This window comes from Cervus elaphus, chromosome 4 (genome assembly GCF_910594005.1).
Source record: "Cervus elaphus chromosome 4, mCerEla1.1, whole genome shotgun sequence".
NCBI lineage: Eukaryota > Metazoa > Chordata > Mammalia > Artiodactyla > Cervidae > Cervus > Cervus elaphus.
This window is the reverse complement of record NC_057818.1, coordinates 40,885,613-40,900,464: the sequence shown is the minus strand read 5'-3', so window position 1 is coordinate 40,900,464 and position 14,852 is coordinate 40,885,613.

The window sequence follows — 14,852 nt, the reverse complement described above, 5'->3', positions numbered from 1 at the left end:
GCTGTTTGAGAAGCAGATAGGTTTCAGATATCTTCTCTCCTTGGACTCCTATGTTAAGCCTTATTTTTACTCCTCTCTCACTGGGAACAAACCTGAATTTCACTATGCTGTGGTTTCTGTCCAAGTTCACATCCATAGAAAGTTGAAAAGGGATTAGAACCTATGTACATAAACCCCAAAGTCCAAGCTTTACCCTCTAGATCTTTTCTGCCTCAACACAGAAGCCAGATCCTGAAACTTCTGGCCTCTCTTTCTTTATGTGACAGTGAAAACATGCCTAATCCTTCTCAGGTAACCCCAGGGCAACTTCCAACTTTCTCTCTCCCCTGCCAAGACCAAACGTAACGCTTGGTGGAAGGGGCAGGAGCATCAGTGACAAAGGCCCAGAGACCTACAAACCCTTCCAGACAGAAACAGATGTCATCTTGGTCTTGCCTCACTTGTGAGAAGGTGGATGGAAGTCCTTTTCCTTGCTCTCAGTTTTACTCCTCCTCCCCATGGAAGACCCTGTCATTATCTTCACTTACCGAATACTGTTTGTTCAGTTCCCCCTTTCGGGGATCCTACATAACTGCTGGCTAAGTGGACTGGAATACATTTCCTAAGGAAGTTTCTCTAGGTACATATCAAGATTGGAATTGTCGAGTCCATCGGTACAAGGCTGGGACCAGATGGAAGCAGTTTAAGGCACCAAGAGTGCAAACGTAAGAAGGCCGGCAGGGGAGGGTCGGCCGGCACAGTGAGGGCTTTACTTTTCTCACTCTGGTCTGAGCCCTGCAAAGGTACCTGCAAATTTAATTACACTACATCTGCCGCATACTTCTCCCATCCCTCCATGGTAGCATTTAAGGCAATATGGCCCGCTGAGACGAGTCAGCTGGCTGGGGTAATGCGGCACCTCTTTCCTTTACTTTGCCTTTCTCTGATCACCAGTGAGGGTAAGCCTCTTGAACACCTTAGCCAATCTAATTTATTCTGGGAATGACTTACTCATATCCTTCACCCATTTTTTAAAAATTCAGTTTCCTTTTTTTAGACTGATTTTTAGGAGTTCTTTGATTATTCTAGTTAGAGCTTGGAATATAAATATGTTGGTTTAAGACATGAAGAATGTCTTCTCCTATCTCATCACATATATGTTGATTTTGTCTACAGTAAAGTGACATTTCCCATTTTGGTGCCATCAAATCCATCATTTTCCTCCTCATGGATTAAGCTTCTGAGGTAATGATAAATCTTTTGCTATCACACAGATTTTATCCTATGTTCTAGTTTATGAGCATTATTAGCATTCTTACCTTTCCAACCAGATATTTAATTGATTTAGAATTTATGTATAAGGTCTGAGGTAGGGATCCAATTTTATTTTTTCTGCATTACGGAAAAAAAATCAATATTCCCAGAACCATTTACTAATAATTTAGATCTTCTCTAATCATTTGTAATTTTTTTCTCTATCACATACCAAGTTATACAAATGAATTCATTTTGGGCATTTCAAACTATTCCATTCATCTATTTGTTTCTATACCAATATCACAATATTTTAATTACTTGGTCTTGTAATCTGTTTTAATGCCTGTAGAGCAAGACCTTCCCTTTGCTCTTCTTTTTCACATTTGCTCTTAGCCTATCATGGACCTTTATTCTCCCACATACATTGTAAAATCAGTTTCTAAAGTTCCAACACAATCAGGCTAGAATTTTTTTTTTTACTGGAATTGCGTTTTATATATAGATCATCCCTCCAACGTTAAGACATCCCATTATTTACCTATGTATTCAAGTTTCTTTTAGATATCTATATATTTGAATTTTAGAGTTAGTGTCCTAAAGATTTTGTGCATTTTTTGTCAGGTGAATTCCTAAATAGTTCAGTATCATGCAAGTTATTTTTATTACAGTTTCAAGAAGTGTATTATCGCTGAGGGACCCATTGTTGGCTTCATATTCTGATTTTATAAAGTTATCTTTGTTCAGTTCTTTTATTAGGTTAATTAGCCTGTTGGTTCTCCTGTTTTCTATGTTGATGATAGTTTGACAGTAATATTTGACAGAATGGATGAACTTTGAGGACATTAGACTAAGTGAGACAAGTCATTCAGAGAATGACAAATACTGTATGAGAGCCCTTTTATGTGAAATCTGAATTTTTTAAAAAAAGAAAAACCGAACTCAAGCCCTGTTCAGTGACTAGGGGAATGGCGATGTTATTCGCTGAGCGGGAGATCTGGGGAGAAACAGATTTAGGGAACGGTAGGTTCCACTGCAGATGTGTATTCAGAGAGGCTTGTGGAACATCCAGTGAGGGGTCGAGTGGGCATCTGGATGGAAGAATATGCAGCTGAAGGCAGTGGTCTCGGATGTGAAACAGATTTAGGTGTAACGCGTCCACGCGGTTATTGGTGAATAAGTCACAAAGCACTTACAAAAGTGCCTAGCACGTGTGTGCTAACTACTGGTAGAACTATCGGATTAGCCGCACAGCAGTGGAAGTTGAAGCCAGAGAGTGGACCAACTCTCCGAGTCACAGCCTAGAAGCCAGCGGTTCTGAGGCCGGAGACCTGTGCAACGTCAACCGCGGAGCGGCAGAGGACGTCAAGGAGACCGGCGGAAGGCCGGCTGAGGAAGTCAAGGGGACAAAACCAAGGAGCCGGGAGTGGCTCTACTGAGATTGTACAAGAATCTGGGACTGAATGTGCACTTCCGCTAATGACCGAGCTTCAACGAGTTCCACCTCTCCTGGAAGGATCTAGCAAACTGCGACCAGCACTAGAGCCCGGAGCTGTGGCGCCGAGGCACTGAAAGGGCCCGCCACGCCCCCGGGACGGCCCCGCCCCCGGACCCGACCTGGAGAAGCGCCTGCGCAGGAAGGGCCCCGCCCACGGGCCCGGCCCCATCCGCCCCGGACCCGCCCCCATCCGCCCCGGACCCGCCCCGGACCCGCCCCTTCCGCAGGGCGCACTCTGAAGCGCCCTCTCCCACGCGCCCGCCCCCAGTAGCTCCGGTCCCGCCCCTTCCATGGGGCGCACTCCGTAGAGCCTCTGCGCTGGACTGGACCCCTGGCTCATCCCATTTCGGTGCGGATCCAGCGCAGCGCCCGCGCCCGGCGTGTCTAAAGAGTGAGCAGTCAGCTTAGTCTCCTGGGCAGGCATCGGGGCGGCGTCAGGTCGCGCTCACTTGTCTCCAGCGCGGAGCAGCCGTAGCCGACAGCTTTCAGCCGCGAGCCAGTAGCTTCAGAGGGGCGGGGGCGGGGGCGGGGCCCGGGCACGGTGGGCGGGTCGGCATCACGTGGGTAAACACGCCGCACGTGGAGAGCAGCCTGAGCCCTGAAGGTGGTGTCAGCTAGCTGCTCGCAGAGGGAGTCGGGCAGGCTACCGCGGCGCGCGCCCCGTAGGCTGGGAAGCAGAGGCCAGGCCCAGGCCCGCGTGCACCCCTCTGGGGCTCAGTTCCTTCCATTCAGCTAAACTCCTACTAGCAATGGCAGACACTGTGGTCGGCTCAGCAGTGTCAGGCCCTGGTCTAAAGGACAGTAATAAACGTTTGATAACCCGGTGAGGTAGGCACTATCCCATTTCCCAGATGAGGAAAGCGGAGCCCTCAGCGGCTAAGAATCTTTTTCAAAGCCATGTGGTCAGAAAATGGTGCATCCAAGGTCCCGATGCAGGCAGCCTGGCTCTTTTGTGCAGGGGCCAAGATCCTGCTCCTGGCGTCCTGCTCCCTCCCCTTGGGGCTGGTGCTGGCCTAGGGCACTTCGTGAAGTCTAAGATTCCCAGTTTGTACAATGAGGTAGCAATGGTGCCCGCCTCCGGAGGAGGCTCAGAGGCGGCGCTCAGCGAATCGTCACGATAGCTTCCGCCAGAGTGTCGGAGTTGAGGGGATGGAGCTGGCGGGGACCTCTGGCCCTCCTTCTGGCCCACCCTTCTCTGGCCTGAGCCGGGGGTCGTCAGCGCCGCCTGCAGCGGCGCGCTGGGCACTCGGGAGCAGTCTGCGCTCCTTCCCAGAGCCGACTTCCACTCAGGCCCTCCTCCGTCCTTTCTCCTCCTCTTCCTCCTCCGCTTCCTCCATCTCTCTTCCTCCTCCTCCGTCCGCGCCGCGTGACCTGGAGCGCCGCTCGCAGAGTCGGTGGCCGCCAGGGGGCCGGGGTGGCCTGGGAGGGGCGGGCAGAGTGCGCAGGGTTCTTCAAAGAGAGTGTCCTGGGCACAGGAGCTGGGCTGCCCCGCTCCAGGCGGGTAACAAGCGCTCTTCCCAGGGCCATGCAGCCAGTGCACCCGAGGGGCCACCATAGGTCCCAAGGTACCAGAAAGCAGATACTTGGGCCCCAACCTTCCGTTTGGTTTGGGGGTTCATGTAAACTGGTTAATGGAATAACCAGGCCTTGGCTTTTCATGCAGTGCAGCCACGGACCCTGAAACCAGCCTCTGTCGTGCCCCTCCCCAACCCCATGACCTTGGACAAGTTGCTGAACCTCCCTCTGTCTGAACCCTTTTGTCTGAAATAGAGTTGGCGGGAGAGTTAAATGACTAAACTAGAGCCTTAACAACAGTGCCGTGCACACTGTTGGGAGCACTCAGGCCAGGACTAAGAACTCGGCTTTCTTGCTGTCTGAATCGAAATCCAACCCTTGAAGTCAGTTCTTCTCTAAAGATCTTTTTTATGGAAGGTACTGTGAATGCACCATGGAACAGCCACTTGCCCTGATGCAGTCCCTGAGACATGTCAGGACAGTCACACAGGCCTGTGTGGTGGCCCAGAAACTGAAGCCTTCTATTTGCCTCCTCCCAGCTCACTTACCTACTAGCCAGCGTCAGCATGTCTGTCTCTGATAATGCTACTTGTTTTCTCCCCACCCCCACCCCAGGACCAAGGGCCACACATGTTTGGCTGCCCCTGTTTTGATAGTGCCTCCCTGAACTGTAGTGGAATGTTGGATTCATACCTTTATTCTACTAAGGAGGGCAAGTCTATGCAGAGTGGTCTTCTGGGTGGCAAACAAACGCTTTGTGCCTGAGAGGCACAGGCTTGGTGCTTTGGCTAGTGAGGACCCTCCTAATCTCTGTCTTTTTTACTCCAGGCCAGATGGGGGATCTTGGGTGCTGGTCTAAGGAAGAGGAAAATGGAAGTAAAACACAGGGAAACCTAGCAGACACCAGAGAGGAAAATTGCAGGGTTTGAGAGTGAAGCAGACTTCAGTGTTAGGCTGTTCCTACCCTGAGACCAGGTGTGGGGCAGGCTTTCCCACAGGGGTGTCTAGAACCTTCCCTGCATCTTGGACCTGGCACAGAGACCAGCACTGTGGAGTCAAGGGCGCTGAAGGGTTGAATGACAGTGGCCCCACACTTACAGTAAGATGAACGTTGTTGAAAGCAGGATTTTTGCAGCGCTCTCAGAGCATGCGCACATTTTTGCTGTCAACCATTGTTTGGGAGAGTTTTGTTATTTGTTTCTGTGTTTACTGCTGTTTTCTCCACACTAGCATCCCTTCACCCTTTCTGTGAGGCCAGGTAGTTCACATGGCACTAATTCCATCCCGGCTGGCTCCTGCCTGGCTAATCAGAGCACTACATCCTCCTGGCCACAGTGATTAGAGAAGAGACAGGCATGTAACCCACTGGACCCATGAAAATCATCCCCAGGACTTTGGCTAGAGATTGAGGAGGGGCTTGCTGGTAGAAATACCAGCTTGGAGATACTGGCAGATGTCACATGGAAGATGAGATCGGCATAGAACAAAGCTAAGCTGAGCAATGGAATTAGATTCCGGAGGACAGCATGCAAACACCCAGATCCAGCCATGCCGTGCCTGAGGCTAAATACCTCCCTGGGCTATCCAGAGGTCTGTATCCAAGAATTTCTTTTTTTCTCCTGGCTGTTTGAATTGTGTTTCACTTGCCACTGACTGTCTTTCTGTCATATGACCCTCCGGTGGAGCCAAGACCGCAGCCATCATTTCTGGATGAGAAAGAAATGTGAGCCTTGGGTACTCAGGGTCACATAACTCATCAGAGGTGGACCCAGCCTAGAAGTGTCTCTCCTGGTGTCTCTAGCAGGGGCTCCTGCCTCCTCTGGCCTCTCTCTAGACCCCCTGCTCTGGCCTCCTTCTCTGGCCTTCCTGACCAGTGGGTCTGTGGCCACCCAGCCCACAGGTGACCTTCACTCTGTGTTCGCTGGGCTTGTGAACTCTAGGTCTGTGTTGTCTATAACTGTATCTTCAGGTTCCAGCGTAGATGCTCTTGGCAAATACTGGTGGAGAGAATTAATGGGAATTTTAATTCCTGTGGCCTGCTGGGATTTGAAGGTGGGGATTTCAGAAAATCAGGAACCCCCAGAGCTTCCTCTCTCCCACCCTGACACCTGCCCTTGACATGCGTGGCAGCCTCATGTCCCCACTTTTACTGACTACCTCGAAACCCTCCCTGGCGGCTCAACTGGTAAAGAATCCGCCTGCAGTGTGGGAGACCTGAGTTCTGTTCCTGGGTTGTGAAGATCCCCTGGAGAAGGGAATGGCTACCCACTCCGGTATTCTGGCCTGGAGAATTCCATGGCCATATACAGTCCATGGGGTCGCAAAGAGTCCATGGGGTTGCAAAGAGTGGGACACAACTGAGTGACTTTCACTCAAAACCCTCAACCATCAAAACCCTGCACCATCTCATGGATGGCCATGTGGCCAGTCTTGGGTCGTTGAGTGAGAGATGAGTTTTCACTCTTCCTCCCCACCCTGGATTCCCCTGCCCGACTCCAAAGGCCCAGGCACAACAGAAACACCCTGACAGGCCATGACTGCTCCCTACCAGCACACCAGAAGGGGTGAGTAGAATTGTTCAAGAGGTGAGAGCTTGATGCCCATAAGCAGGCTGTGCACCTCCTGAAATGTGCAGCAGCACATCTGTCCAGAGAAAAAGGGAGGCCCAGAATTGCAAGCTTTGTTATTTTTACTTTTTGGTGTGAGGGGCCATCTGTGCAGGTTTGAGCTTGTCTGGAGGAAACCAGGATTTGTAGATGAAATTCAAATGTAGGATTACTTTGCAGGCTGTCACGCTGAGACTTTCTCCAGGAGCTGGGGCTGCAGTGCTGGTATTTTTATAGCAGCGGAGTGTGCCAGAGGCCAGCAGCTGCTCGGGGAAAGTGAGCAGCCTCTCAGGACTGGGCTTCTCTCAGCGTGGGCTCCACCAAGGGTGCCAGCCTGGGTCACCAGCTATGCAAATTGGCCCCCGCCTCCTGGGAAGAGGGGCCCTGGAGAATAGAAAGGCGGATGCGGCAGGGAGGAGGTTGGCAGTGCTGGAGAATGGGAGCCAGAGCAGCTCTGACCCCGTCCATCGTCACCATCAGTTCCTTCCAAACAACCTCAATAAACACTAAGTTGCAGATGCATCCTCAGGATATACCACAGCCCCTACCTTCAGCTGCAGGGCATTCTCAAGCCCCCTGCTTAGAAATTCCGCAACTGTCCTGCCTGAGCTACAGGAGGATATGACCACATTGGGATCCCTTCTAGGGTCTTCCCACAAACCAGGGCTACCTGGCATGGGGATGAGGGCACATGCTAGTGGGAAGTGTGCAGGAAAGCCATCAAAGCCCATCCTGAAAGCCCTCTGTGGGGTGTTCCAGCTGAGGGTCTGGTACAGGGCTCTGTAGCTTGCACACCGCCCCATGCATCCTGGGCTAGTGAAGTTGGTGTTCAGACAATGGCAGAGGTATCGGGTGTGCACATTTGTCTCATTCATTTGTAACAGAAAACATTGTTTATCACCTGCACGCTTTCCTTGGGCTTCTCTCCTGGGACAGAGGTGCAGCAGCACATTATGGGGTAGCATAAGGAGAAGAAGGAGAAAAAGACACTGAGGTTTATCACACTGCAGTGCGGAAACTCTTCAAGGCCATTGCTGACAACTCCTCCTGGGTTCCGAGGTGGAAGGATGACAGCAGACGTGGGCAAATAAATGATTCATGACAACTTCAGTCACTGCCATGCCCCCGGCACATATACCCTTTCTAACTTATGCTAAAACAACAAAATTTAGTAATAAGAGATAGGGACTGTGGGAGGAAAGCAACTCAACCTCCTTTTTTCTTTCTTCAAAAAGAACCCTTAGGTGAAGGATGTGATTTAAGGTATATCAAATAAAGCAAGAGAATTCCAGAAAAACATCTACTTCTGCTTTACTGACTATGCTAAAGCCTTTGACTATGTGGATCATAACAAACTGTGGAACATTCTTAAAGAGATGGGAATATCAGACCACCCTATATGCCTCCCGAGAAATCTGTACAGAGGTCAAGAAGCAACAGTTAGAACTGGATATGGAACAATGGACTGGTTCTAAATTGGAAAAGGAGTATGTCAAGGCTGCATATTGTCACCCTGTTTATTTAACTTATATGCAGAATACATCGTGCAGAATGCTGGGCTGAATGAAGCAGAGCTGGAATCAAGATTGCTGGGAGAAATATCAATAACCTTAGATATGCAGATGACACCAGCATTATGGCAGAAAGTGAAGAGGAGCTAAAGAGCCTCTTGATGAAGGTGAAAGAGGAGAGTGAAAAAGCTGGTTTAAAGCTCATCATTCAAAAAATAAAGATCATGGCATCCGGTCCCATCACTTCATGGCAAATAGATGGGGAAACAAAGACAGACTTTATTTTCTTGGGCTCCAAAATCACTGAAGATGGTGACTTCAGCCACAAAATTAAAAGACACTTGCTCTTTAGAAGAAAAGCTATGACCAACCTAGGCAGCATATTAAAAAGCAGAGACATTACTTTGCCGACAAAAGTCCGTCTAGTCAAAACTATGGTTTTTCCAGTAGTCATGTATGGATGTGAGAGTTGGACCATAAAGAAGGCTGAGCGCCGAACAATTGATGCTTTTGAACTGTGGTGTTGGAGAAGACTCGAGAGTCACTTGGACTGCAAGGAGATCCAACCAGTCCATCCTTAAGGAAATCAGTCCTGAATATTCATTGGAAGGACTGATGCTGATGCTGAAACTCCAATACTTTGGCCACCGGATGCCAAGAGCTGACTCATTAGAAAAGACCCTGATTCTGGGAAAGGCAGAAGGAGAAGGGGACAACAGAGGACAAGATGGTTAGATGGCATCAGTGACTCAAGGGACATGAGTTTGAGCAAGCTCCAAGAGATGGTGAAGGACAGGGAAGCCTGGCATGCCACAGTCTTTGGGGTCGCAAAGAGTGAGACACAACTGAGTGACTGAACAACAAAATCCTGCTGTGCACGCACACGCGCGCGCGCACACACACACACACACACACACACACACACACACACCCTCCCTCCCTGCCTGTCACTCCACCCAGATGACTCATTACCTACGGAAGAGTACCTGTACATGGAGTTATGGAGAAGCAGGGTGGAGGAGGATGGGGGCAGGGCCCAGTTGGGGACACAGCAAATGACCATCGCCAGGCAGGACTGCTGTTGGCATTGCCAGGGAGAGCCAGGGTGCGCAGATGATGGAGGAGGGGCCCAGAGGAGGGCCTCCAGGGCCTTGCTGGGCTCCAGGCTCATGCTGGGCCTGACTAACTGGGCAGACAGACCTTTTCTCTTTTTTTAAACAGAAACAAAAGGATGAAATCATTAGCATCAATTGAGCATATTCAGTGTAGATTACTGACGTGTCATTGTTGTGAGGATAAAAGAAATATAATTAATAAAACCCATCCAGACAGCCTTTTGTGCTTCCCATAAATTTTTTATTGGCTTCTGCATCTATCTCATCCACAGACAAGCCCTCTCTTTCCGCTGCCCTGGACACTGCTAAAATGAACAGTGCAGAAAATCCCTCCTGAGATCTGGAAACTCATCTTTTCCATAGTAATTTGTCTTCTTATGCCTCAGTTTTCTCCATCACAGAGGCAGATTTAGAGCATTTTCCAGTAGCACAAGGCAGAATTCCATTCAGGGAAGAGCAAAGCCCACCCTAAGGTCGAGGCTTCTGAGGGAGGCCCAAGGTCCCTCCCACTCAAGACCCTGTTCAGGCCACCTGGCAGGACCAGGAACTTTTCAGGTTCAGCCTTTGGGTAGAGGTCAATTTTCTGGCAGCAGCCCTGGAATCACATCTGCCCAAACTCTGGCCTTGATGTGCCCTAGCTGGCCTGAAGGTCAAAGGTCACCCTGAGGGTCACCAGGAAGCCTGGAGGCCCAGGAGGAGGTGAGGCAGCTCTCAGCCCCCAGGAGGCTTCCCGCCACCTGCTTGCCAGTCTGACGTCTGCTGCATGCTCTTGCCTTCCTGACATCTAGAGAAACGAAACTTCTTTGCATGACAGGAAGTAGGGGGTGGCTCCCTAAAGTGTGATTGAGAACCTGAAAATACCCTAAACCCGTCTCTTATCACCACCTGGAAGACTAGAGTCTGAAGAGAAACAGAAAGCAATTCAACCCCTCAGAGGCACGTGCTGTGGCCACACTGCCTGCTAGGTGGGTGAGGAACCAGAGGCCCAGGGCAGGCAAATGATGAGCTAAAAGCCTGTATGCCTTTGAGTGATGGCCAGCTGAGATTCTCCTGTAAAATCCAGAAGTCTGAAACTTGCCTGTGGGAGCCAGGCAGATAAAGAACATACCTTTGGACACCAAGACATTTTGTCCTGAAAATTAAACATGTTCAAATATTCTATGCTTCAGAGAGAAATTTGCCCTCTCTGCCACTTTTCTTGAGACATTCCACTTTCTTGATCTATACTGTTTTCTCACTTTTGATAAGAGTCATGGGTCACTTAAGGAAAGATCAAAGCAGCGGGTCCCGCGAGGCAGCGGGGAGTATGGTGGGAACGCAAGTTCTCTGCAGACGGATGGTGCTGCCCAGCTCTGGGAGCCGTGTCTGTGTGTGAACTCTCCCAAGTTTTAAATGTTGGCTCAAATGTTTTCAGACCCCTTTTGCAGCCCAGACACAACAAACCCGGCACACCAGCACAGGACACACAACCCTGAGGTGGCACCTCTAGATCTGTCCTGTCTGCTGCAGGGACCCCCACAGCCTCTGGGATGGGGTACACAGAACTCCAAGGGACTCACTTCAGACCAAGTCATTACCTCACGCAGATCGAATGTTCACTGCTTATGTCTTAACAAGAGATAACTTGGTTAGGTGCTTAGCAAGGGAGACACAGAAACTTCTGGATGACCTGGGCTGTGACTGTTAGGATATGTTAACTTTGCACTTTTATTTTTCTATTAAGGAAGGTACTGCTAGGCTGCTTCACCACAGTCTGCAGAATGCATGATCCCTGTCTGATGATGCATTGGAGCCTGGGCACTTGCTTGTCATCCCATTCTTGCAACCCTCCCAGGAACTATATGGCTCCTTTGCTCAGAGAAGGACTGTAACAGAGACAGAGGCCTGACTCTTTCCTGTTGATGTTTAGCTTTTCAATCTTAATGTTGGTAGTGTATATTCTCCTGGGCATGGAAAAGAAGAAACTTAATGAAAGTGATTATACATGTAAGAGTCACTCCATGTACACATGGAGAAAATATTTAATGTGCCAGACCCTGAAATTATGTGCTAAGCAATGAAATAAATTGGCAAGCCACCACTGAAAAATAAAAACAAAAGAGCAAGTTTTTACGTGCATTTTAAACTACTTAGAGATGATACAGTTGAAGGAAACAACAAATATTTTCACTTATTCATATGTTAGTTGTATGAACAGAAAAAATTCCGGAGCAATGTACACTCTTTTAACACCAAAACAGAATGGCATTTCTGGGGAGTTTTCACTTTTGATGTTGTATGTGTTTGTAGCATTCCAACATTATAACAAACATGCTCCACTGTTGTAATTATAGGAAGACCAACAAAGTTAAATAATAGCAATTTTACTGGGAAGAAAAGATGACATTACCAAAGGGCTGGAGCAGATGTGGGAGGGCAGGAACTCTCACACTCCTCACCTGGGAGAATAAATTGGCACAGTTTGGGGAAGTAACTGACCACGTCTAGCAAGTTGCAACAGCACATGCCCTTTGACGTGGCAATTCCCCATCTAGGAATGTGCCCTAGGGAATTAACACACATGGCACACGTGTGCACAAGATGTGGACTGCAGCACTGTCTGTGATGGTGAAAAAAATGGGAAACCTACACGTATACATCTAGAAGGTATACACTGTGGCATATTCATTCAAGAGCAAACTCTTATCACAGTTGAAAATGAGTAAACCCTATCCTACAGGTATCAACGTGGGTAAATGTTGAAAATAATGTTGAAAAAGATAGTAAGTGGTATTATGATGTGTAAGGGATTTTTTGTTTGTTTTGTTTTTTTGTTTTGGCTGCACGAGCTATTCATTGTGGCATGCGGGGTCTATCTCTCGTTGTGGCTCATAGACTGTAGAGCATGGGCCCATCAGTAGTTGTGGCCCAGAGGGTTAGTTGCTCCAAGGCAGATGGAATCTTCCCAGATCATGGATCAAACCCACATCCCTTGTGTTGGAAGGCAGACTCTTAACCACTGACCACCAGGAAAGTCCTGATGTGTGAGGTTCTATTACACTTACATGAATTTTAAAAACACCCAAAGCAGTGTTCCTGTAAATCTATTGCTTGCGAATCCAAATGTAAATGATAGAATTCTAAATGTATGTGTGGAAATCATCCACTTGGACCTCAGGGTGGTGGTGTCCTTTGAGGAGGAAAGAAACACTGTGGGATTAGGGAGGGTTACCAGGGGGCCAGCAAGTGTGTCTGTGTGAGAAGTCAAGGGAGGGCAGAAGGTTTCTGGAGGGAAGGTGGGGGTCAGTTGTGCAAAGTGTGGCAAAGACGCCCCATGAGATGAAGGCTAAAGGGTACCACATGGCCATTAGCTTTGCTACGTGGCCATCTTAGGTGGCCTTGGCAGGGTAGTGTGTGGTGAGTGGGGCAGAAGCCCCACTGGAGGAGCCTGAAGGAGGAGGGAGAGCAGGTGTATATGATACTTTCCGGGAGGCTGCCCAGGAAGGGCAGGAGCAAGATGGAGCTGAAGCCTGGGGAGGGCCAGGGGGCAGGCCTGTGGGGAGGAGCCTATAGAGGCTAAGAGCACCTCAGAGCAAGTGCCATGTGTTCTTGGAGTCCCCACTGCAGGGCTACTCCCGGCTCAGGCCTGTCTGACAGCATATCTTTGTATTACCACCACCACCAGCAGCAATAATAGCAAGGGCAACCATCTATTATTGTTTCTTTTTAACATTCTAGGTGCTAGGCTAAGACTTTTTATGCATTCTCCCGTTTAACTTCCCTCTTAACTTATGGAACAAAGACTGTTATTATCATCCCCATTTCACATCTGAGGATTACTAGGCTTGGAGAACTTAAGCATGGTGCCCAAAATCACATTGTGAAATGGCAGGGAAAGGTCCCAACTCCAGGTAACTGCCTCCAGAGCCCAGTGAAGAAATGACATCAGTGTAGGTCCGGAAAGGGTCCTCTTACTGCAGGAGACGAGGTTTCAGCTGGCTGAGGTTGCAGAGGTGCAGAGGCCAAAATCACTATCGTCTGGGAGTGATGCAGGGCTGTCGAAACGCAGGGCCAGCTGGAAGCTACTTTCCTCGATGCCCCATCGCCTTCCTGCACAGTCACTTTCCTGTGGTGCAGAAGCATGACTCTGGGCTTGTTTTCTCAACCTCTGTGTCCACACATTGCTCTGAGCCCTCACTCTCCTCCTCTCACACCAGCTCTTCTGCCACAGCGATGTCAGCCCCGTCTTGAGCTTAATGTGCAGAAGCCCTTTGTGATGTAGCCTCTGTCACCTCATCTGCCTTTGTCTCCTTCCACTCCACTTTTCCAGGACTGCTTGGAAGGACTCAACAGCCTCCCTCCCGAGCACAAGCACAGCTTCCACAAATGCTTGCATTTCATACCGCTGCCCTCCGAATTCCAGCTGTTCTTCTGTCTCCCAGGCTCTCCCGAGCTCTTGGACTCTTCCCGCTGTGCGTTCATCTCCAGAGTTAGCACAGCCTAGCACACAGCAGGGGCTCCCATGGGAGGCCAGCTCACTGTGTCATGCCAGGGAAGCCAGCATTAGACACTCAGATGCTACACAATTTTTGGAATTGGCATTGATCAGGAAAATTATTTGAGGGGGCAGAGAGAGTGTTTATTGAATAAAAGACAACATTGCCCTCTTGTCTGAGGCTCTTGGGAAATAGTACCTGTTAGCTTGTGAAACTGAGCACATTAGAGTCTTCTGAAGTTAAATTTGAAATTGGGATGAGGTAGGAAAAATTTATGCTCATTGAATACAAAATGCAATTGTCTGTCATTGCAGGAACTAAAGTATCTGCCACAAATTATATTTAAGACTCTATTGTCACAGGCAGATTAGCTAATGCTTGATTTTAAGTATAGGCTTCTAATGCTATTACTCCTGGTTAGCTCTGCCTGGCAGGTAACCTTGTGGAACAAATGACTGCATTGCTTGAATAACATATTTGATCAAACAGGACAATTCTTTCAAAAATTGAGTTCTCTGTGGCAATTTGAGACCTGTAATCAGCAAATTAGATGATTACAGCAGGGATAAAAATAGTCTTCTAACAATGTCCAAGGTATAAATGTGATTTGAATTTCAAAATGCTAAACATGTGGTAGGAAAATGCACGGTTGGATAAATATGACTAGACATTATCAGATTTGATTTCTCTTTCCATCCTTGCTCTGAGGTAGAGCCTAATTTTGCCCAAATAAACTTCAATCTCTTTTGTGCCTGAGTTGGAGAATAGAAGTGTATCCACACACTAAGCTCTAAGTCTTAATGGACCCACAACTCTGTTTACTGGTTCTTGGTCTCAAGAACAAGTCAAGGTGAAGCACAGCATCTTATTCTCCCACTGGTATAAACTGACCTCTGTGA